At 40.5% G+C, this 25,570-nt stretch overlaps 1 protein-coding gene and 1 long non-coding RNA gene across 2 annotated transcripts in view; one reads left to right on the top strand and one right to left on the bottom strand.

The window, feature by feature from the left end:
- Positions 1-25,570, bottom strand: part of LOC145625227 (F-box/LRR-repeat protein At4g14103-like) — a 179,754-nt gene that overhangs the window by 102,978 nt on the left and 51,206 nt on the right. The gene's annotated exons all lie outside the window — the stretch shown is intronic.
- On the top strand, positions 22,003-25,448 carry LOC145614888 (uncharacterized). Its single transcript, XR_014107181.1, has 3 exons — positions 22,003-22,221; positions 24,640-24,781; positions 25,165-25,448. It is a non-coding gene; the product is annotated as an uncharacterized LOC145614888 (long non-coding RNA).

The following is a 25,570-nucleotide window of genomic DNA, read 5'->3' as shown; positions in this document are numbered from 1 at the left end:
AGACACCACCGTACTTTAGTGTATGATCATAGTGGGGTTCAAGCTAGTGGGATTTTAAAGGCTTGAAATTATTCCCCACAGGTGTCTGACCGTCTATTGCCATAACATACGAGTATCCCCACAGACGGCGCCAAATGTTTTAGGGTTTTTTGTGATCTCCTCGGATACTGGTCATGCTCTTCTGGCAACGAGACTCGGACACCTGAAAAACAACGAATATTCCTTTATCGGAATATTCGCCTCCGACGATCAAGTTAGAGATCGGGAAACGGAAAGTTTAGAGAGAGAAAGTAGAGAGAAGTTGGAGCTCTTTTAATGCTTTTTTTTTTATGTTTTGTCCTAATCCCCCCTCCCATCATAAATGATTGGGGTATTTATAGGGGTGGGAACATGTGCCCCTTTAGGGTTTGTACCCTAGAATTCCGTAACGTGATTGGCTGCGCAATCAGAGAGCGCCACGTGTCATAGGGGGCGCCGTTTTGCGGCTTTCAAGGATCTTTCTCGGGATTTGGGCCTGATGAAAATAGAGGCCTTTTTTCTTTTCTGATTTCAGGTGCCCCTTTTGGGCATTTGACACGCGTCATCTTCCCATATGGACACGTGTCGCCTTTTGAATGGGCCACGTGTCGCTATGGGATTGGGCCACGTACTTGGGGTATTTTTACCCTAAACATTTGTTATTTTCTAACGAATATCTTTTTAAACAAAAAGAGGATTTTATTCTGATTTTACAAAATATCTTCTGAAAATAAAATCTCCATGTTTTCCAAGACTTGCGCCCTACTCTCCCATGTTCTTCTTCAGTCATGGTTTTGCACATTGAGGAGTTCATGGTTCCTTAATTTAAGGGACATGATCTTCTTAGTGGGTATGAGTAGTGGCGTAATGGATTTGCTGCACAAAGAAGTTTTTCCAAGGCGTTTATTGCTCTATAAATAGTTCATAATTTCTGTCGGAAAAATTCACCCTTGCTCACATAAGTTTTCAAGCTTTTAATCGAGTTAAGAGTCCAATTCCACATAAGTTGATTAGAGTGTTCTTAATGTTATTGTACTAGAGTTTTAATTTTTTCTTTTGAGTTGTAATTTGGAGAATGGGGAAGTTTGAGTGAACTTCTGTATTGTGAGAAAGAGAAGTGAGAAAGCGAAAGAGAAGAGAGAAGAGAGAAGTGAGAAGAGAGAAAGAGAAGAGAAGGAGTAACAAGTTAGGTTACTTGTTCCTCGAGGCTTCAAGTTCGTTGAGGAACTTGAAGTAAGAGTTTTTAGTTTGTAATAGGATTTATTGTCCTATTCTAGTGAAGATTCTTTTTCCTAAAATCCCAAGTGGTCGTGGTTTTTCTCCTTGATTAGGGCTAAGGAGTTTTCCACGTAAAAATCTCTCGTGCACTTTAGTTCCTTTTGTTTATCTTTCTGTTCCTTTATCTTACTTAGCTTTAATTCCGCAAAAAGTTTGGCTAAACTCTCATACTACAATTCCACCCCCCTTCTTGAAGTATTCATAGAAACAACACCATGGAATTGAACTAGCTGGCGTGACAGTGGAAGATAAGTGGGAAACCGATCATGGCAGGAGGTGGAACATCTTTGCCTCTTTCTTAGACTCGGATACTTTGAAGCTTATACAAAATCATGAGGTTAGAGCAAACCCGAGTATTAGGGATTTAATCTACTGGAAGGGGGTTTCAAAGGGCAAACTTACAATCAAATATGTCCTTAGCATCATGCGCTACGAAACAAATGTTTTTGATGAAGAATGTTGGAATCTTGTGTGGAAGGCACTTTTGCAATAGTGTGTGCATGATTTTTATGGCTACCTTTCCATGACAAGGTGCTTGGAACCATAACAGGTTCAAAAGGCAACTCACTGACGATCCCTATTGCTTCGTTTGTGGTCATATGGAAGAAAGTATTCTACACATATTGCGTGACTGCTCAGCAGCAATGCAAGTCTAGAAAATGGTACTCACTCCTACTCTCGCTCGTGATTTCTTTCAAGGGTCCTTAAAGGATTGGATTTCTCATAATCTCAAGGAGTTTGGACAAATTGATGACCAAGGATGGCCCAATCTCTTTGGTACAATTACTTGGTGGGTGTGGAGGTGGAGAAATTGCTATGTGTTTAACAGGGGGATGAAACTCCTATTGATATGGGAGCCTTTATTTGTATAAGAGTAGATGATGTATTTCGCACCTTAAATAATCATGAAGATGCTCCTTGTTTAAGGCAAGCAAAACAGCAGCAGCAAATCTCGTGGTAGGGTTTTAATTGGGGTGGTATGTGCTCAACTGTGATGGTGCTGCTAAAAGGTGTCCAGGCTTGGCAGGGGGTGGAGGGATCATTAGAGATCATGAAGGCAATCTCATATTTGGCTTCTCTGCGAACTTTAGTCAATGCATGTAATACTCGAATATTTTAAGATTTTATCAAATATATTTTATGGTTAAAATATGAAATTATCAATTTTTTTATACTCTATTTTTTTTTGTTATCTTATATAAACTATTTTGAAACCTTAATAATTATCTAAATTACTTATGTAATGTATATATAAACCTTTATTTCTCTGCGCACTTCGTTTGCCGTACGAGAGTCCTCACAAGGTTGGCAGTAAGATGATTTTACATCTGATTCCACTTCTTAGTTTTCTAAAAGAAATTATCAATTACCTAACCTCGTGTTTTCCTTTTTTTTTTTTTAATTATTGGGTAACTTTGTTTCCTATTATTCGGATCAAGCATACTCGGTGACTTTTTGTTCCCCAAATCCTACAATGTCCCTTGATCATATGTAATATATTTGATGTTTCGATTTGAAAGGTAATCACACGAAATTTTGGAGATGTTTGTATTATATTTCGTATTATTATGTGTGATATGATTTATTATTTGTACTCTATATTATTATTGTGTGTAAATTTTATAATTGTAATTCGTGTGATCAAGTTTGTATATGTACATGATTGATTATTGATATTATATATTTTGATTGGATATGAGTATCGTATTACTTTTATTGTTTATGATTGATAATTTCTAGGGTTTTAATGTTGTTGCTATAGGGAGTATTGTTTTATTGAGGTTTAGGATGATTAATGCAGAGTATTATTTTGGGTTGAAAATTAATTAATTTTGGGTACTAGTATTAGCCCTATAAGAGTTGAGATATTTTATGAGCCGAATATGTCGTCATATATGAATTGGGAACTTGTGCCAATATTGAGATATTATTTATTATCATGTGAAAGATTATTTGATCAAGTATGAGATCAAAAGGTTGAGAATTATTATATTTTATTCTTGGTTTGAGGCTCGACGTTATATAACTTAGTCCTTGACATGTTGGTAAGGAGATAATGATCATGAGTTAAGAATGAGGTACAATCTTTATTATTTATTTTTCTATGGTCCCCTACAGTGGGAATTGACCCGTATGTGGTCTGGTTCAAGATGTTTTTTTGGTTATTGTAATCCCCCACATTTTTCGATATAATTATAATGTATTAATTTATTATTTATAATTATTTATACAAATATTTCTATTTTTGATTTTCTAAGTATGAATTATTTTGAGGAAAATAATAAGATTTTATTAAACTATTAAGTTTAGTCTAATTACAATTTATTTTCTTGAATATATTTGGACCAAAGTTGATTTCCTACCCAAACCCAAATTTGCCCAAAGTCAAATCCTAATTCTACTTGGGTTAGGAATTTAGGCCCAACTTTTATAAAAACACAAAAAACAACCCACCTTAATTCCTTTACTCCTCTCCTCCTCTTTCACGTAAGATAAAAAAAAAAAAAAAAAAAAAAAAAAAAAAAAGAAACCTCACTTTCTTCTTCCTCCCTCTTCACAACTCTAGCAGAAGAAAAAAAAATTCTCGAAGCTGCAGCCGCCACCCTCACCGGCTGCCGACCACCGCAGTTCGCCACCTCTCTTTCCCTTTTCCTTTATTTTTTTTATTGCTTTATAATATTAATTGGAATGTCTAAAGATTCAAGCTTTAATTAAAAACTTTGTTCTAAATTACATTATTATGGTTTGATTATGTACCTAGTTTATAAAAGATTATAAATTTATGGGTTTTAGCATGTTTAAATTATTTTAATAAATTTTTAGATTTGGGTATGTATGAATTTAGGGTTTAAAGTGTTGATTTTTCATGTTTTAAGGCTTAATAACGTACTAAGCAAGTTACTTAATTATTCTATGTTTAAATTATGTCAAAGTATGATTATTTTGGTTGTATATTAATTTTCAGATTTTATATATTGTAAAATTTGAGTTTTATGTTGTTTATTTGAAGGGTTTTAAGATTTAAGGTGTAATACACTATTCTAATCATTGAACTGTTAATGTAGATCTTTAAAGGTTTGAAATTTATAATTTAAATTAATTTTCAGATTTGATATAATCTGATTTTTGTTAGTTTTGAGCCAAAAATAAGGTTTTAGAATGCTTCTATATGATTTAAACAAATATTTATGCAATATGCTAAGTATAAATTATTTGAATAACAATAACTAATTATAAAACAAATTTTCAGCATGTATTATTAAGATAAACTTGCTGTAATTTTGTATTATACACTATATTTTCAAAATTTTAACACATAAACTTGTAATTGGGATGTTGTACAACTAATTTTGACTAATGGTAACAATTTAAAGGCTTTATTTTAATGGTTTGAGAGGTTTTAAAATGCTTTAGTATTGCTGTAAATTTAATGGCTTGAGTATTGATTTATTTCTCATTGTTTGCTTTAGAAGAGGACTTTGTAGAAAGCGACTTCTAGCTAGTTTCTAAAGCGGCCAATCGAATTGTTTACTCAAGGTATGTACAAGTTACAAACCTTGCTTTTAGGTGCATGTTTAAGAACGGATCGAGAACTTAGTATCATGTATAGGGATGACAGGGTTAAATTGTTTGGTTATACATTGTGAATTTCATTTGACGTGCACTATTCCTTATTGCAATTATTGGTTATGCTCTAATTATGCAAGGTGCGCTTAGAGGCAAAGGTATGTGATTGGTGAAATGATTTATTTATTACTCATTCATGATTAATGAAATAGGATGAGTAAAGGAAAGATTCAAGTCTTATAAGACAAGGTTAAGAATTTGGGGTGCCTTATGCACTCAAGGTGTTTATACACCGAGGTAGTAAAGGAATAATTAATAAATGTTGTTTTGTCACTAATAAATCAAGAATTGAAATCGGAAACTTGCCTTGCTTGATTTAATTGTGTTTGGAATGTTTGTATTGTTATGCATATGAGTCATCACCAAGTTTAAACCTGTAAATCACGTAAAGTGCAAGATGGATGAGCAATAAAACTCTGGATTGGTGCACATCTGGAGTAATGACAATCAGGGGTTGGGGTACATGGGTATTAGCCATGTTTTTTTCTCGAGGCCGTCTGATCTACGAGTCTCTTATTTCAAATAATTTTCTTAAAACTAGGAGTTAGGTGAGATCTCATACTAACTACGGTCACGGAGTCGCGCTCGTGGTCGTTGGATGTTTATTAATGTTTCTGAAAGGAGGCATGGGGTTTTTCTTTATTGATGTTCCGAATGGGACATGGGTTGGACAACCTTGTCTATTGCTAAATCCAATGAGTAAATTGAAATGAGTTAGCTATTATTAACTAGTGAAGTCTTAATAAATTGGATAGTTGAGTCATGTGTTGATTTTATTATTTAATGATGCATATGTTTGATTATTAGTAGCATGTTAGGTATTTTTTAAATTATTTCGCAGCTTGTATGTACTCAGCTTTGCTGATTGCGTGCTTTTGTGTGTGTCCTTCTTTGGTCATGGCCTTTGTCTTTCAATGACCCTGTGACGATCCAATTTTTGCACTTGTAATATTGGAGAGCAGAATAACCACAGGTTCTTACACATGCAGCATTCATCAGGGTTGTGGGATTTTGAGTAGAGGGTTGGTTGACTGCAGTTTATGTCTTTCGCAAGTTGAATTCATTTTAACTCGATTTTCTTTGACACTATTTCTTTTGGTTTGAATTTGTTCGAACACTAGATTTATTTACTTTCTACTTTTTGTTGGGTTTTGATAAAGGGCTTTAATGGTTCCAACTTGTAATATTTATTTTGACTTAATCCTTTCATTTTGAGGTTTATTTATAACTGTTTTAAGTTTTCCGCTGCTAATTTCTGAAATAGCCTTAACGTTTGAACACGTGGCGGTAGCGCGCCAGTAATTCTTTTGAAATTGTTCAGGTTATATACAGGTTTTTAAGAGAGAATTATTGGGGTATTACAAAGTGGTATCTGGGAGCTTAGGTTAGATTTAATTACCACTAAAGCCAATTAGCTTAGTATGTCTTAGGCGCCTAACTAACAGTTGAGGATTTAAGTTCAAAGGCTAAAGTGATTTTTCGAAACTTAGTATGTTTGAAACGTTTTATCTAATATGATTTTGAAGCTTATTTTGTCTACTTGGTGAGCTTTGGATAGACTTAAGAAGGGAATGCATGCATATTTCATACATATCTTTTCATTTAATTGTCACATGAAGTGTTATTTTTCTTTTTTATTTAACATGTTGTAATTAATGTCTTAATTGATGTGTTTTATGATGTGCTTGTGTTATGCTTTTGTATGTTCGTTGCATTGGGTTGACGTAGAAAAGAGATGAGTGACTAAGTAAGCACGTCTGAAAGCACGAATAATGGTACTAGGAACAACCCCGTTGTTGTGTCTGAGGATGAGAATGATGCTCGAAGTGAAGATACTCTAGAGAGGTTTGAAAGGACTATCACGCCAGCTAATCCTGATGAGGAAGATTACCAGTATATACATGAGTTTAAGACTACAAAGAACAAAAAGCATAAGATTAAAACCTACCAAAGAATGTTCCATGACTATACTCTTATTGAATTTCCAGATGAGAATAACCTTGAATGGCTACAACCACCACCTGAAGATCCAAATGCTAGAAGGAGAGTTATTAGGAATCCTAATCCGCTTTACAAGGCAATAATTATTGAAGACTCAGATGATGAGAAGGATCCCGATTTTGATGTTAATAATTATGATGAGAAGAAAGATAAAAACAGCTTTGTGATACCTTGAGATTTATTTTTGTTAGGGTAGAGTTAGCATGAATAAGGCAATTTGCCATTAATAATGGTTATTAGAACTTCATTATAGCATGCTACAGAGTTATTATTTGGGATTGATACATTTATTCAAGTTATAAAAAGAAGTTGATATTTTATTTTAAGAGCCTTATTTTACTTTTCTTTGTGAGTAAGATCAAGTCTAATTTTTGTGATCATATAATTTTGGAAAAAATTTCTTTGTTTATGATTAAACTTAGTATGAGTGACGCGGGATGGGGGAAATATTTTCTTAACTTCATTTAATCTTGCGTATGAATTGTGTTTATAATGTATGGTTTTGCTTGGAACAAGGGGGTCCAATCTCAAAGTACCCTTTTGAACAATTTTATGTGACGAATGCAATATTGTGATTCAATGAATATGTGTGAATAGTATTTGGGTTTCATTTAAAATAGAGTGCATATTTATTCTATTTCAGGCGTAGCACTAGAATGGTTGGGAACGCTGCCTTAGCTGATGCTATTCGTTTGCTAGCTGAAAATCTTAACCAAAATCGGGGAGACCAAGTCGACCCACAATCAGAGATGTTTAAGAAGTTGGCCCAGGTTAGGCCACCAGTTTTTAAGGGAGGGGCTAACCCTAATTTCCTAGAAAACTAGATTAGGGAATTTGATAAGCTGTTTGTGGCACTGAACTGTCCTGAGGGTATGAAAGTGGACCAGGCAGCTATGTACCTTAAGGACGAAGCTGATATATATGGTGGAGAGATAACTCTGAACTAGTGAGAGCCAGACCTAACTTTGGGTGGGAAGTGTTCAAAACCGCCCTAAGAGATAAATTTTATCCTCCTTTCCTAAAGAAATAGAAGGCTCGGGAGTTCATAAACCTGAATATGGGGCAGATGACAATTTCTGAGTATTACAATAAATTTATGACCCTTGCCAGGTTTGCTCCTGAGGTTGTACCCACAGAAGAACTGAAGGTTTAGAGGTTTGAGCAGGGGTTAACTGACCAATTACAGAAAGACTTAGCTGGAAAGGTATTTAAAACCCTTGATAAGGTATATGAGAGAGCTACTCACATATACCACCTGAATTCAAAGAGTAAGGGCGAGAGTACTAAGGCCGGAGAAAAAAAGAAGGACTTTGGGAGACCCGAACACCAAAGTAGCTTTAAGAGGCCTAGAAATGGGAACTCATTTGATAGAGGTAACCAAAATGTTAGCAACTCTTCTAATGCTAACAATGGAGAGAGAACCTACCATTGTAAGAGGTGTAGGAGAAACCACCCTGGGAGAGACTGTGATGGGAAATTGGTGACTTGGCGGTTTTGTAATAAGAAGGGGCACAGGGAATATGAGTGTTACACCAAACAGAAACAATAGGGAAATGGTGGGAATGGTGGGAACACCCAACAGAGGCCTAACAACTTCAACAACCAGGGGAACAAGGGAAATGGTCAGAATGGGAAATTTGGAAATGGTAGCAACAACAACAACAGATCTGGCAACGACAGCAACAACTCAGGCAACAACAACAATGGTTACCAGGCAAGAAAGAACACTCCCGGCGCTTGATTGTGATGAGCAAGGGAGAAGCTGAGAGGTCCTCGGATGTAGGTACTGGTACTTTTTCTATTCATTGTGTCTCTGTCAACACTTTTTTTTACTCTGGAGCAGCTTACTCTTTCATTTCTACTTTTGTTGTGCGCAAGTTAAACTTAGCTGAATCGAGTCATGTTAATGTGTCGGTCAGTCTGCCTACGGGCAAACTTGTCCATTGTAATAGAATATTCAAAGGCTTGCCTTTGAAAATAGGAGATGTTTAGGGTAATTTTACCCTGCCACGTGGTCCAATCAGAGGATGACACGTGTCAGTCTCAGAATGGCCCAGAGTGGACCAATCCCTGCTTGACACGTGTCACTCCAGAAATTAAGGGAAAAAGGCGGCCTTCAGGCCCAAATCCCGAGAACGCCGCAAAGCGGCGCGGCCCACCAATGATTAGGGTTCAGTGACCTAATTAAGGGCACAATTCCCAAAGACCCTATAAATAGGGAGATGTCCCTCATTTTGAGGGCACGTTTTACCATTTATTACACTTTCATTCTCTTACATCAGAGAAACACCTGAGCTTGGAATCCGAGCAGATACCCACCTAAATTTCCGTTCTCTTTAGTCCTTTTCAAGTTACTAACTTGACCGTCGGAGGCGAAGCTCCAACCACCCGGAGTCTTCGTTATTTTGCAGGTACAGCTCGGCCGGATCAGACTTCGTGCTGTAACTTTCCCAAGGGACCAAAACACCCAAAACATTTGGCGCCATATGTGGGGAGAGTACCTCGAAGATGGTTCTAGAGTATGTACCACCCCCTAACCGTCTGGGCAAAGACCCAGAAGTCTTTACAGACCATGAGGTTGAAGATCCTTAGGTCGAAACCTTTACAGCCGAAGACGGCTCTCTCAGAACCAAGCGCATCCGGCCCAGAGACACTCTGGAGCGGGGCGCCTCCCAGGCGGGTACTAACCGACCCTCTGGGAAGCCGGAAGGGGAAACCCAAACGGCCGCTGGGTCAGCACCTGTCACCCGAGACGAACTCATGAGATTCATGACCAGTTTCAAGTGTGAAATTAAAGAGCTGATCACCCAAAGCCGGGCTGGCCCAAGTAAAGGTTAGTCGGCCAAGAAGACTCTTTAGGAGAAGGGGAAGTCAGTCAGAGACCGGCAGCCCACTCCTCATCCAAAGGAGAAGGCAGCCGGGACCATTGATTGGTCAAAGATTCTCCTTCCCAAGAGGAACAACAACAACACCCGCTGGACTCAGCAGCCGGTGGGAAGTAAAAAATCAATTCCTGATGCCCAGGAAATTATCAACCGGAAGAGGAATCAACAGTTGTCTGATTCGGCCTCAACGTTGAACTTTCCAGACAGCTTCAACAACTCTACTGCAGGGAACTCTCTCTCTCTCTCTCTCTGCATGGGAGCCAGACAGGCGGTAATACTGTCCATTCTGGCCCTCAGATGATTGGAACTGTACCGTATGTGCCTACTCAGGCTTACGGACAGTATCCCCCTCACTTCATGCAGCTGGCTCTCTTTAGAGGTTAGGCTGCATATCAAAATGTCCAGCCATTGGACTGGAAGCTCCGGCTGCTGCGCCTGGGTGAACAGCCTTCTGCGTTCACCTAGGAGATAACCAAGGCGGCTCAGCCAGCCAAGGTTAAGAATGTGTTGGTTGGTACCTATGATGGTACCACCAATCCGGAAGACCACCTCATGGCTTACACCAACCTCATGTATCTGCAGGGGTTGGATGATGCCACTTGGTGTCGGTGCTTCCCGGCTACATTGAAGGGCATTGCCCAACAATGGTTTGGCAATTTGCCAGCCGGGTCCATTGATAGCTTCAGGAAGCTCGCCTTCCTGTTTGCTTCCAACTTCTCAATGAACATCCCTGCTAAGAAAACAAGCCTTGATTTGAGCACTGTTAGGCAGGGAGAAAGAGAAGGGTTGCGCTCATATGAGGCGGTTCAATCTGATAAGAATTCAGATTCAAGGACTGTCTGACGAGGTAGCTTTTACAGACTTTTTCAAGGGTCTGAGAGACGGGTCGACCTTTAAGTTCGACCTAGTAAAAAAAGGGGCTTTCACCTTACAGGCGGCCCTGAGGGAGGCGGAAAGCTACATCCAAGCTACCAACCTCTTCTCGCCTAGAAGCTAGTCGGACTCTAAGAAGTCCGACAAACAGAAAGACAGCCGGTCAGCTTAGCCGGCCAAAAACAAAGAAGAGAGCAAGAAAAGAAAAGAAGTCTAGGCGGTTACTGACTCTGACCAGCCGTCCCAGAAGAAAAAGAAAGAATTTAAACCGTACGTTCCCATGTACGAGTTTAATAAAGACTGCAACTCCATCCTCATGGAAGTAAAGGACCGGCTGTCCATTGAAAAGTCGAATCCAATGAAGAGTTCTGTCTAGTCACGGAACAAAAATAAATTCTGTCAATTCCATGAGGAGGTTGGCCATGACACCAACTACTGCTTTAGTCTTCAGCGAACGTTGGACCGTCTGGCTGACAAAGGGCTGTTGAAGTCCTACATTTCTAAGTCCCCTGCCGGGGCAAAAAAGAAAAACAAGGGTCAGTCCTCACAGACTAACCCCTGCCTGCTAGTAGTTCGGATACCGATAAGGAGCCGGTCTACACCATAGCAGGCGGGCTCTCATGTGGTGTCCCTACCATCCGAGGCACCAAGAGCCATCTTTGAAAGATGGACAAAGATGATGATGAGTAGGCGTCTGCCAGCTCCTCCTTCCCAGACGCCTTGATCACTGAGAAGGATAGGGGCAGCGTCCGCCGTCCGCATGACGACCCGGTGGTCATTGAATGTAAGGTGGCCAATCAGTTGGTTGGACGGATCCTTATTGACACCGGAAGCTCCTCAGACATCATCAGCCTCCAGTGCCTGCAAAAGCTGAAATATAATGTCAGCAGCATGCATTCGGTCACCCACCCCTTGGTTGGTTTTGGGGGTGGGATGGTCTACCCAGCCGGTAGAATTGACTTACCCATCCGGCTGGGGGAAAAAGGCCAGGGACGACATATTGTCGTTAGATTCTTGGTCGTTGAGGAGTTAACCGCCTACAACATCATCCTTGGCCGGCCAACTCTCAACGAAGCCAAGGCAGTAATCATCCCATTTCTCATGCTCATCAAGTATGAGAGGGATGACGGCTCTGTTGGTTCCCTGAATGGGGATCAGAAGACGGCCCGAGAGTGATATCTCTCATCCGTCAGAGATACTGTGGCCACAGGCGGTCAGGAACCAATAGACCTTGACAATGTCAAGGATGCCGACCTAGCACCTGCCCCACCAGCAGCCGGAAAGAAAAGAAAGGCACCTCTGCTGGTGGAGGTGAAGAAAGAGAAAAAATAGCAATCACTGATCGGTGAACGGTCAGATGAGCTCCGTCCCCAACCGGCTGGTGAAAGCATTGATCTCGTTCTGGATGACAGCCGTCGAGAACGTACTGTAAAGGTTAGGATGGTTGCTCATGCTACTTTGGGTGCAGACTTGCACCTTCTGTTGAAGGAATTCAAAGACATTTTTGCCTTTAAAGTGGAAGAGATGCCAGGCGTCAGCCCAGATCTTGCTATCCACAAACTCGCCGTGGACCCCAAAAAGAAGCCCATCCGGCAGAAGAAAAGAAACCACGGCGAGGAAAGAAGTCAAGCGGCAGCTGCCGAAGTCAAAAAGCTGCTAGACCCCAGGTTCATTCGACCTTGTAATTTCCCCGACTAGGTGGCCAATGTGGTCCTTGTTAAGAAACCGAATGGGACATGGCGCATGTGTGTTGATTACACAGACCTCAACAAGGCGTGTCCAAAGGACAGTTACCCGCTTCCAAAGATCGACAGTCTGGTCAAGTCCACAGCCGGTCACACCTTGATGAGCTTTATAGATGCCTACTCCGGCTTCCATCAGATACCCCTGTGTAAAAAGGATCAAGAGAAGACGGCCTTCGTCACTGATCAGGGGTTATTCTGTTATACTGTGATGCCGTTTGGCTTGAAAAATGCGCCTGCCACTTTCCAACGGATGATTAATACAGTCTTCATTAATCAAATTGGGAGAAATGTGGAGGCATACATTGATGACATGATAGTCAATTCCAAGCTACAGGCGGATCACCTTGCTGATCTTCGAGAAACCTTCACCACACTCAGGCGGCATAAGGTTATGTTAAATCCAAAGAAATGCGTCTTTGGTGTTGAGTCTGGGAAGTTTCTCGGATTCCTGATTGATCAAAGGGGGATAAAGGCTAACCCCGGAAAGATACAGGCGGTGATTGACATGAAGTCTCCCCGTTCTGTCAAGGAAGTTCAAAGACTCACCGGTTGTCTGGCCGCCTTGGGGAGGTTCCTTAGTCGTTTAGGCGACAAATGCCTCTACTTCTTCCAAGCAATCAGGAAGAAGACAAGATTTGAATGGGGGGATGATGCTGAGGCGGCGTTCTAGAGGTTAAAAAAGCATTTACATTCTCTACCTAGGTTGGTCAGTCCTTTGCCTAGGGAGATGTTGTACATGTATTTAGCCGTCTCAGATCATGCCCTCAGTGCCGTTCTCCTTGCTGAGCGAGACGGCGTGCAGCTCCCGGTTTACTTCATTAGCCATGTTCTTAAAAATGCAGAACTCCGGTACCCCATGGTTGAAAATTTTGGCCTTGCTTTGTATATGGCATTCAAAAAATTGAAGCCTTACTTTTTGGCACATCCGGTGGTGATTTACACTGACCAGCCACTCAAGCGGCCAATGTCTACCTTGGACTCATCCGGGAGAATGTTGAAATGGGCTATTGAAATGCAAAGTCTCGAAATCATTTACAAACCAAGAAAGGCAGTGAAGGGTCAGGCGTTTGCCGACTTCATTGTTGAAATGACCCGACCGGTGGCTCCGGATAATCTTGATCAGGTTTGGAAAGTGTACGTAGACGGGAGCTCTACAAAGAATGGCTGAGGTGCAAGCGTAATCTACGAGTTTCCTAAAGGGGACAGATTTGAGTATGCACTACGCTTCAAGTTTCAGGCCTCTAACAATGAGGCAGAATACGAAGCCCTGCTAGCCGGTATTCGCATGTGTAAGGCGGCAGGGGCCATGAAAATTGACGCCTACTCTGATTCCCAATTGGTTGTTAGCCAATATGAGGGAAGCTATGAGGCTACTCATCCGGCTATGATCAAATATCTTCAGGCAGTCAACGAAGAGGCCGGGGCACTTGAGGAATTCCTACTGAATCAAGTGCCTAGGTCCGAAAACAACCAGGCGGATGCATTGTCAAAACTGGCGTCTTCTGCTTGCCATGATACGCCTCGGTCTGTCTTTTGGGAAGTTCTTGAAAAGAGAAGCATCTATGAAGATCCCATTGAAGTTCTGGACCAAAGATTTACCTGGATGGATGGCATCTGGGCTTATCTTTCAGACAACACACTTCCTGATTCGCCAAAGGAAGCAACCGTCCTGAAGAAGCGAGCTGCAAGCTTCGAGTTGAAAAATGGAGAACTCTTCAAGGCGGGGTTTCTTAAGCCCCTGTTGAAGTGTGTCACCCTTAAAAAGGGGAAGGAGGTTCTCGAAGACTTGCACTCGGGATTCTGTGCCTCCCACATAGGCGGCAGGTCCCTAGCCGTCAGAGCCAGACGACATTACTTTTTGCCCACTCTTGAGGCAGACGCCAAGGAGTTGGTGAAGAAATGTGATAAGTGCCAAAAATTTGGCAAACTCATTCACCGTCCGACTACTGATCTGACGGCCATCCACAACCCAATTCCGTTTGCAAAATGGGGCATGGACATTCTAGGTCCTTACACGCCTGCTCCAGGCGGAAAGCGCTACATCTTGGTGGCTGTGGATTATTTCACCAAGTGGGTGGAGGCTGAGGCGGTTAAGAACATCAAGACCTCAGACGTAATTTCTTTCATTTGGAAGAACATTATCACCCGGTATGGGGTACCTATGTCTATGGTGTTTGATAATGGTCCACAGTTTGAGACGCCTCAGCTAAAAACTTGGTTGGGAGATCAGGGGATCTCAAGATGTTTTGCATCCGTTGGCCGGCCCCAAGCAAACGGCCAAGTTAAAGCTTTCAACAAACTCATCTCAGACGGAATTAAGAAGAAAATAGAAAGAGCCGGTGGCTTGTGGGCAGAAGAATTACCATGTCCTATGGGCCATCCGGACAACAGAAAAAGGGGAAACTGGTGAAACCCCATTTCTCATGGTTTACGGTGCTGAAGCCGTCTTGCCCATCGAACGTTACGAGCCGACTCTCAGAGTCATGCTATATGATGAAGAGGCAAACTAGGAAGCAATGCGCCTGGCATTGGATTCACTCCTAGAACGCAGGGGCAATGTCGCCTTGCGTCATGAGATTTACCGTCTGAGAATGACTAGAGCCTACAACAAATAAGTACACAAGCGTCCTCTGAAAGTGGACGACTTAGTTTTTCGGAAAATGGAGGCAACTGGTAGGGCCAATGAGCTGGGAAAGCTAACTCCAAATTGGGAAGGCCCCTACCGGATCTATGACAAAGTAAGGGACGGCACCTACCGCCTGGAAACTCCAGACGGCAGGCGCCTGCCTAGAACTTGGAATGTAGACAATTTGAAAAAGTACTACTTCTGAGAATGTAAATTTTTGTAAACAATGAATCAATCAATGAAATCAGACTTTGTTTGCAAGCAAGTTTTGTTTTTCCGCCTGGGTAATTCCCGGATGGACTCCTTATGTATTTTTACTATGTTTTACTTATTAATTGTCTGTTCGCCTGGGCAATAACCCAAACGCGTTTTTCTGTTTAACTAAGTTTGACACTTAGTGTACATTTAATACTCCGACTAAAAACTAAGCACAAAAACGTTTAGTGGCTATACAACCGGTCTCAAACAAGACCAGAGGCTAAAATGGCCGAATGGTTGCTCATTTTATAAAATCGCCTGTCCCAACATGGACAAAGGCGCCCGGCGACACCCCTCCGGGTGCAATCGTTGCAGAGAACAGACTATTTGTCGGTTCTATGTACCCATGCAGACGACAAAAATTGAACGACCAAATTGGTCAACTAATAGCCGTCTGACCAAAATGACCTGTGAAGAGCGATCAAGTTGCCAAATACCGGATGCCCTGGGGCATCCGTCGGTCACCGGCTGAAGGTCTCACTTAGGTTATTTATTCCAAAATTGCACTTCCTACCTCAATTGGGGCAAAAGAGTTGTTCAATGGCTATGAAATCTCTACTAAGATGGACAAACGCCGTCTGGGTAGTGACTGAAACGCCTGTTGGTGTACGGCTGTGCAATTGGTTTGGGGAAATCACTATTGTGATTGATTGACTTACAAACATATCATGCTCTTTACAGCATCAGACGTTTTCAAGTCAATCAACCAACTCCACTTAAAACCAATCACACAGCCGTCAGGGGCAAGGACAGCCAGACTATTGATTAGTTAGGCAAAAATCGCCGCATGCTTTTGATAAGTTAGGCAAAAATGAAAAATTAAAATTTGCAAAATTAAAATTCAAACGCAAAATGATCAGAACCGACTCAGTCGGTGCATTTCATAAAGTCCACCCAACCAAACGGTTGAAGTGGATTAAAATGTTAACTGGACCCCGTCTGGGAGTGTAGGCGTCGCTCGAAGTGCGCCTACGTTAAAAGCATGTTGTGAATATGCTTGGCACTCATAGGAAGTGGAAATTGACATTACGATTAGGGACATCAATTAGGGACAAATAAAGTAGGGAGCCGCCAACAAGTCTTTAAGGAACTTGTAAACCGTTCACGAATCATAAAAGGCAACCACGATAAAGGGACAACGAAGGCAACAACGATTGACCCGTGAAGGTTACACCCCATTCATAATCCATAAGATTACTAACTCCATATGGTTCGGAACCACGAAAGGAGGATCGGGAATGATGGTACGAAGTGAGTCATGGAGTCACATTTGCCCGTATTGGCCTCTACTCGATTCTTATAGTGAAAAGTGATTCCTGCGATCTCAAAGGCATACAATACAATATTCAATTTGCTCCAAACTATTATTAGGCTAAATTGGTTGAATATTAATGCAGCATATAATTCTAAAATATTTGTGATCACTTGATTAAATAACAAGATTAAAAAGAAACCTAAACCGGTTGTCCAAATTATCTTATTAGGCGTAATTTTCAATTACATATTCCCTTTAAACATGCAATGTAGTGATCAATAAATATAATAGAATTCTCATTAATATTGGAAGCAATTCAATAATAATAGCGTTAGTCAAATCAAATAAAAAATAACCTAATCATGATACTAGCAATAAGAAAATAAAATAAGAGTAATTAAATTAATTAATAATTACTCACATTTCGCGCGTTCCTTTAAATTGCTACATCATGAATAAACTGTTAGTAACTTCAATAAAAAAATATAAAGTAAATGGAAATTAAATTAAATAAAAAGTAGAATTGATTTGGTCCAAACCCTCAGTTATTTGTACCTTTCACGCCTTGGTTTAAGTACGGAACCTCGGGTTAAGTATAGACTCCTTAGAGTGCTTAGGAGAATTATTATGAAAGAATAAGGAGGCTAGAAATTAGGTTAAAGAGAGAAAAGAGGATGATTTTTTGGTGCAAGGTGAGAGAGAATGATTATTGCTGCCCCGAACTGCAGAAAGGAGGGGGGTATTTATAGGGAAAATGAGCAGAGGGAACACACGGAACCCTAAAAAGATAAAAACCCTAAAAAAGGCTACCGCGACACGGTCAGACTGTACCGTGACACAGTCAGACTCTACCGTGTCATGGGGAAAATTAGCGTGATGCGGGGAAAAATAGAGTGACGCGGGAAATATTTGACCTACGGGAGTAAAAACGCGTGAAGGGATTACGCGGAAAAGACACGGAGTTGTCCCGTGTCACAGCACTGGCACCGTGACACGGTAGTAATTCCCTTGTTGCGGCACAGTTCCCCGTGACGTGGGAAAGTTTTAAGCACCGTGACACGTCAGCAACCCACCGTGACACGGCAGAAAACGCTGTGACGCGGCAAAGTCCACCGTGTCACGGCATATTGCGCCGGGTCACGGTACTTATGCCAAGTCACGGGGCACTAAAAACATGAAAATCCCCTCCAAATTACCGTGTCACGGGAATTTCTCCCGTGCCACGTCAGATCTTGCCGCGTCGCGGCATTTTAGCTGCTGCGCGGTAATTCCAGTTTTTTACCCGTTTTTAAAATCATCATAACTTTTTATCCGTAACTCGGAATAAAGCATATAATATATCATTGGAAAGCTTATCAAGTCTACTTTTTAACTCAATTAGAATCAAGTCAAAATAATTTGTAGATTTTAAGATATGGCTGTTTTAGTAGAAGGGTGTTGGTTTTGGGCCGAGTTTAATGTTTTTCTCATATCTTTTTCGTTATAGCTCGGAATTGGGCTTATGATATATGGTTGGAAAGCTTATTTAAAGGCCTATCCAACAAAATAATAATTAGATCAAAATTTTATAGCCATAAAATCAGTTTCTCTCAGTTATGTGATGTGGACACGAAAAGTGGAAAATAGGTTATGGTTTAGGGAAATGAGCTAGAAATTGGATTGGTTCATGAAGTATATTGGATAGAACATGGATTTAAGTATTCCAAAGATTAAATACTCAACTATACCAATAATGGCGGTGAAAGGTGTTCATCAACGGGTTTGGTTTTGGGGAGACATTTTTAGGTGTCTACAGGGAGAAAGAGAAATTGTTAATTAACCCGGCTCCTCAGCCGGTAAATACAAATATACTCGACACGCAGGCCAAAAAAAACAAGTTTTGGCATACTACCGCTAAATAAAAGAAAAAATAAAAAACAGAGATTGGCATACTGCCGCTGAATGGTCACTTCTGGCCTGCAGGTGGTGCATCCTGGTCCTCCTCCTTCTCCTCATCATCTGAGGGTATCTCCTGTGCTTCGTCCAGACCAGGTAGCTGAGGCACGGACGACTCGTTGCTCGATTTTACCTAGGCTTCAAAAGAGTCAGGCTCTGGCTAACCTTGCTCTCTCAAGTACACCACGTACTCGGCATAGATGTGCGCCAGTGTCCAGACGCTGTAATCCGCGTCTGGGTACAAGGCAGCCCAGGCGATCTTCATACGGGCGTCATTGTCAGCATCACTCTCAGCAACAAGGCGGTTTTGCTCCGCCTCCAGGGTCTCTGCAAAGTTTGTCTGAGCTTGAGCAGCCTCCTTCTCCAGCCTCTCAACCTTGGTCTTCAGTTTGGTGTTCTCTTCGGAAACACCCTGAAGTGTGCCAAGGTCCGCCTGGGCCTTCTTGAGCGCCTCATCAGCCTTTTTGGCGCTCTCATCCGCCTTCTTCTAGGCCTCCTCCGCCTCTTTCCGGGCCGTCTCAGCATCAGTCGCCCGCTGTTTGGCCGTCTCTTGATCTGACTCCAGCTGCTGGATTCTAGACGCCTGTGTCATAATTATTGCTTTAGTTTCAAGTTCATTTACGATAGTCGAGTGTAAAGCAATATTATCAGCGTCTATGGTGGGCTTCTTGGCCCTTTTTACCTCTTCCCGTTTGCGGGAATAAGGACGTTTGAGCCCGTCCACTCGCAGCATGGCTTGAAAATGCAGGCGGTATAAGAATTGCAGGCGGGATAAAACACTTGGAAAAAATAAAATTGAATTGACAAGTTTCTTACCTCAGCCAGAAGGGATAGAATGCGTTCAAGATTGAACGTCTCTATCCTAGGGATACTGTCTTTATCCCTCTTCCGGACGGCTTCCAGCATGGCCTTGGCATGCTTCTAGACGTTTGGCCAGCGTGGAGATTGATCTGCACCACAATCAATACGTGGTGAGTGCGAAACTAAGGCAGCACCTATTTGTTGCCGACCGTCTGAAGATAACGTCTGTTGAGAGTGGGATTTCACCCGCAAAGGCCACCCCAGCTCAAGCGAGGATTCAAAAGGGTTCTTACCTTCAGAGCCAACCAAGCGGGAACCGCTTGCAGGCGTGGAGAACCCCCTGGTCGCGGTTACTAGTTTAACGAGGCTGAGGCCCAGGCTGCCGCCTACCTTCTCGTTCCGCCCCACTATCCGCATCTGCTGATGCCCGGCTGAGGCGCTAGGATTTGACGCAGAGGTGGATTTTTTTTTTGTTGAGAACGGCGGGGGTCTCCTCCCTAGCCCGTTTGAGTTGTTTCTCAAACGTCTTTCCAACCTCTCACCCCTGCAAAAATAACCAAGTTAAAGTTAGCATCCGGGGAAAAATAATTGTTAAGATCAATTTACGAAAGGGTCATGTGTTTATTACCTTGGCCTTGACCTCAGCCGCAGCTTTTTCCGCAAGCTGCTTGTGAATGAGTGCAGAGGATCACTTGGGAGTTTCTCGTCTGCAACATGTTTAATTCTTCCTCTGCAAAAAGAAAGAAATTGGTCAATATCATAAATCAATTTCGATAAAAAAGTACTACAGACGGATATAAACTCAGGCGCATACGTTTGGTAAACATGTGTCTTAGCCCGCAAGCGGCTAGGAAACACTCGTCCCTGAACCAGGCGCTCTTGGGGATCCAGTTCTTGGGAACTTTTATTGTTTCCCCATTTGACAAGGTCGCGTCTGTGAGGCCGAAAAAGTCCGCCTCAATGATCTTGTCAAAATCTTCCTCTGGGATCCAGGGAAGAGCGCACTTCCGGCCCATCAAGTCGGGCTTCTTATTGTACAAACGGAATTCATAATTCTCCCGTCTGGTTGGAGCTTACATCAGGTAGAACCTGTGCTTCCAGCCGTCGAATTTCGAGACCTTGTCCAAGGTCATCATATATTGGGGCTGCGTGGTCAGAGTGTACCACGCCCTCCAGTCGCCTGGGCTTCTGCTAAGATAATGCATACTAGCAAAAGCCTCCCAGCCGGGGTTAAGCCCTGGAACTCACAGACGGCAACATACCCCAAAATGTTTGTCTAAGAGTTGGGAGTAAGTTGCTAGACTCCAAGGCCGTAGCCTCTTAAAATTGCCTTCACCGCCCGGTGAAGGGGAAGCGAAGGCCAGCCTTAAACGCCGCCTCATAACAGCCAAAATAGCTGTTGGCGTTCTGTTGATCGTCCCCCCAGGAGATGGTGCCATTCTCAGGCGGCACCCGGATCCTACACCCGTCTCCTAGCGGGTGCATTTTCGTAAATTCTTTAAGTTTTCCTCCATTTGAATCCAGTCCTTGGAGGAGACGTGGATATTGAAGGGATCGTCCTTCTCGTTCCATTTTTTCCTTACCTCTTCCTCGCTATCCTGAAGCGGGGGTAAGTCATCACTACTCTCAGAGGTAGAGGCGGAGCTGTCGCTCTCCGTCTCTTCCTCATTTTGGGTCAAGGGGGCAGAGGCGGCCTCATCGCCGCCTTGGTCACATTCCTCTAAGAAGGAATCAGCGGGAGTTGAGGGGGCGCGCGGAGGGGACTTCTCCAGAGCCATCTGGTCTCCCTGACCAGACGGTTCTCCCTCAGGCGTTTGGCCGCCTGAGACTTCGCTTTTGTAATTTGGATCAGTTGCCGTCTGCATTGTTCGAGCCATGGTTTCCTGCACAGACACATAACTGGTTGGAATCCAAGGCAAAGGGTGGTCCCAACACCCCGAGACGGCACTCCCAATCCTAGACTCAGCCGTCCCATGTGACCGGCTGGACCCTAACCTAGGCTGTGCCGTGTGTGTTGGTGATGCATCCATTTATTGCAAGAAATATGTACAAGCGGTGAAAAAAAAAAAAAGAGCTGAGAGAGACAGAGACGGTACCTTTGGATGTGATATCTGAAGGTAGGCGGGTCCGACTGGGTCGATGGAGAGCAAACTTTCTTACTCGCGTCTAACTCAAACGGATGACTTCTTCTCTCTCAAAGTTTTCACTCTAGAAAATTTTTGTAAACGTACAAAATTATGAGGGTAAAACGGCTATATATAGAGGGTAAATATGGGGGCATTTTCGTAATTTACTCGGAAGGTGAATGGTTACTTCTTTAAGGTAAAATTACCGCCAACCGGAGCGTGACATGTGTCACAGATGCCACGTGGCGTGCCACGTCACATATGTGAGGGGCAAATGTTTAGGGTAATTTTACCCTGCCACGTGGTCCAATTAGAGGATGACACGTGTCAGTCTCAGAATGGCCCAGAGTGGACCAATCACTACTACAAATCCCTCAGTTTTTAGACGCTATTGGCTCGACGTTGTGTATGGGCCGTCAGCAGTAAAATAAATTTCCGCTTTTTTCGACGCTTTTTGATGTCAAACAAGTTTCTTAACAAGGAAAAGCGTCCACAACGTCGTATGACTTGCACGTGACTCAAAAATAGTGTATAAGGAAAATAATAAAAAAAAAAAAAAACCGCCGTATAATTAACCACACACAAAATATACCAATCTCTCTCTCTCCCTTTCTCTCTCTCTAACTCTTAGATCTTAAAACTTCAAACAAATTAAACCTAATTGTTCACCATTTATCATCCATTCTTATACGATCTCAGTTCAGCCGTTGAAATAGCTTGAAATTTGGCTAAAATGGGTGAAAGCTTGTTATAATTTCCTGCATGTCCTTGTTAATTTCTTCAATTAATTAAGGTAATCTCATTCTTTTCCTCATCAATTTTACTGTTTTTATGCTAAAACACCATTCAGATTATATTTGTTATATTTAATTATTGTGAAATAACATTGAATTTTTAGTTATTGTGTAGAAAGCCATTTTATTGAAATCTAGGTTCTTTCGTATGTGTTGGGTGCAGGGGATTTAGAATAAATTTTTGGTTTTTACGTTTTATTTAATTATTGTTGATTTTGTTCTAACTTACATTTGCATAATTGCATGTATTTTTCCAATTCTGGGTGTAATTGCAATTCTTTTAAAAAAAAAATAAAATTTGTGGGTGTTTCAATTTAGGGTTCTATTTGATTTTGGGTTATTAACTCAAATTTAATGGGTCGAGTTTATCATTTTATTTATCTCATAATTGTTTGGGTTTAGCTCGATGATTCATATCCTTTGTTTTTGTATCCTTCTCAACTTATTTAGTACAAGAGCTATTCACTCTTCATTTTCTCAATTTGTTAGGCATTTAGTTATTTGCTCTGAAATTGTTTAGATTAGGCTTGAATGTTATGAGATTTCCCTAATCAAATGGAATTTAAATATTGTACCATTTTACGTGATTATTTAGAGATATATTAGAACAAATTGGGTATAATATTGGCTACGGAGTATTAACTTATTTTAGATGCCTTGTTAAACTAATGGTGTATTATTTGTCCTTTTAGTCTTCGCTATTAACTTGCATGAAAACCTTATAATATTTATTACCCTCATTCATATAGAATATACTAATTCTTTGTTTCTGACATCTATTTATGTTTGAAATGCACTGTGTTTTATCAGACTTAAAAATGAATTATATTAAGCTTTGTTTGCTCTACAAGCTACAAAAACACTGGTAGCTGATGGCCCTCTTTCTAGTTGCTTTAATTAAAACCAAGGGTATGCACATAATTTTAACCGACGATACCCTTTATCTGATCACCTTTCCATGTTTTTATTAGATTGAACTATTGTTGTGTTTTTAATCATGTACTTCCTCTGTTTTCTTTTAGATGCAACACACCCTTTAGGGCGGTAATTAAGAAAGGTGGGGTCTACATGGTATAATAAACTTTAAAATAGGATGAGTGGTTTTTAGGAGTGTAATTTAATGGGCCATGTGCTTTAAATAAGGAAATTGGTATAGCTTTTCCCTAAAGTAACTTTCCTTTTATAGTGTGTTGCAAGTATTGTGACATTTCCGTTTTAGGGAATTGTTGTAAGTAAAAGAAAACGGAGGAAGTATATGCTATGGCATGTCTGTCCTTGTCTAGTATGACAAATGATAAGACATAAAAGTGATAAAATAGAAATCAAACCTGCAAGGCTGCTAATTGACAATGAAATAAAGATATGCAAAGTATAAGCAATAACTTCACTTTCTTCATTTAAGTTTAATTATGAGATATTGAGTAATAATCCTCATTAGTGTATTGAAGGTCAAGGAAAAGGCGTGATTTAAGTAGGAGCTCAATTTTAGAGCTCCCACCTCGCAAGTCTTGGGCTAATTATCTCGTTTTATTCTATGTTGTTCTATTTTTGTCTTATTGCTATTGTTTTTCATACACTACATGCCTACTACTCTACTTCAAGTATTATCCACATTTTTTATGCACATCTTAATCAAGTGCTTTGTATGAATTGTACCCATTTTTGTTAGTGTAGCTCATAGTTAGCTTTTGATTTCTTTGTTCTCCTTGTTAAATTTAAGCTTTTGGGGTTTGTCTGATACTTTGTAGCTCACAGAGATGCTCTGCTTTTGTATTTTTTTGCTCTTGCATTGGTATGTAACTTTTTATTTCTTTGTTCTACTTGTTAATTTTCAACTTTTGGGGTTTGTCTAATACTTTGATACTTTGTAGCTCACAGAGATGCTCTGCTTTTGTATTTTTTTTGCTCTTGCATTCGTATGTTGAAATCACCTACGATTTTTAGGATTAAGTGTAATAATTTTGTGATTTCTTGGAACTACCTTAATAAACCTAATTGTAAAAAAAAAAAAAAATACTGAGTTTTCTCCTCCGGTTAAGCAAGGAAATAGATGGCTCAAATTTATGTACTGGTTGAGGAAGTGTTATTAGTGTAGCATCTGAATATGTTATTCAATAAGTATACTTGATTTCATTGGTGGTTTTCTTAATTATTGGGGTTATGGTTTATGTAGGATATGATTTATTTTTCCAAGGTCGAGTGCTTTCCCTTTTAGTGAGGGGTGGCGTGGCTTGGTATGGTAGACCATGCTAGTTAAATTTTTCTTAGGTGACAATTAGCTATTTAGCTTCAAATGTATCTTGTTGCTTTTATTATTGAATATTCATTGTTAGCTTTGGTACATTGCTAACAATATTCATGATTGAGTTTCTTTGTTTATAATTGATCTTGATTAAAATTCTGTTATGTTGGCTTAGATTTGAGGATAGATCACCAAACTATTGGATAAGGAGCAGCTATAAATTGTCTATCCAGAATATGTATGCAAAAGATCCACGATTACCAGGTTGTCTTACACTTGATATCTTCCTAGCTGTCTCATTGATTTCTAATATTCAGGTAGCTTTTTTTTTTTTGAAACTTTAATCTCTAATATTTGTTATCATATAGTGCATTCCTACTTTTATTTACTCTGCATTGTCCAATACTATATATGATTTCTTGACATGATTGTGGTCTTGTGGGTGCTATTAATTATGAACTTCCTCTAGCTTCGTTGAATTTGGTGAATATTTATACGAAAGGTTTAACAGTTTTTTTTCGTCATATATGAGAAGATTGTTGTTGTTTTCACTGAATATTTTTTGAGGTTAATGATTCTTTAAATAATATAGTAGAAGAAATGGTGTAGCTATTATTCGAGTTTAACTATTTTTGTGGATTTGTATGAGCTTAAGGTTAATGGCTTTCCTATTAATTTTGTTTTCCTCTCTGGATTGCAGGTCTGAGCATTTTGTATCTATCCTTTATCTGTCCAATGGTCGTAGCCACAATTATAAAATTAACAGTTCAAGATTACGAGGATGGAAGAAAGATAATGTTAAGCTGTGTAAAGATTTTCTATCCGTGTATCAAAATTTGTTCCACTACTAGCTAGTCGCGAGTGAAGTGCAAGCTGGAATTATATATGTTGTAATAGATAACTCAGTACTATATATGAGAAATTGTACATATACTATAATATAATTAAATATATGCAATAATAAATTTTGGCATATTTTTGCTATATACTTATGTTTATATATTTTGGTAGTACTAGTATACTAGTATTATTTTGCAGTGAATGAAATATATATATGGCTAAATGTAAATATATTGTAGATTTTTTTTTTGAAGAAAGTGTACAAG

The sequence above is a fragment of the Chenopodium album genome, chromosome 3 (genome assembly GCF_948465745.1).
Source record: "Chenopodium album chromosome 3, dcCheAlbu1.1, whole genome shotgun sequence".
Lineage (NCBI taxonomy): Eukaryota > Viridiplantae > Streptophyta > Magnoliopsida > Caryophyllales > Amaranthaceae > Chenopodium > Chenopodium album.
The sequence above is the reverse complement of the archived record's forward strand: the minus strand, read 5'-3'. Positions and strand labels throughout refer to the sequence as shown.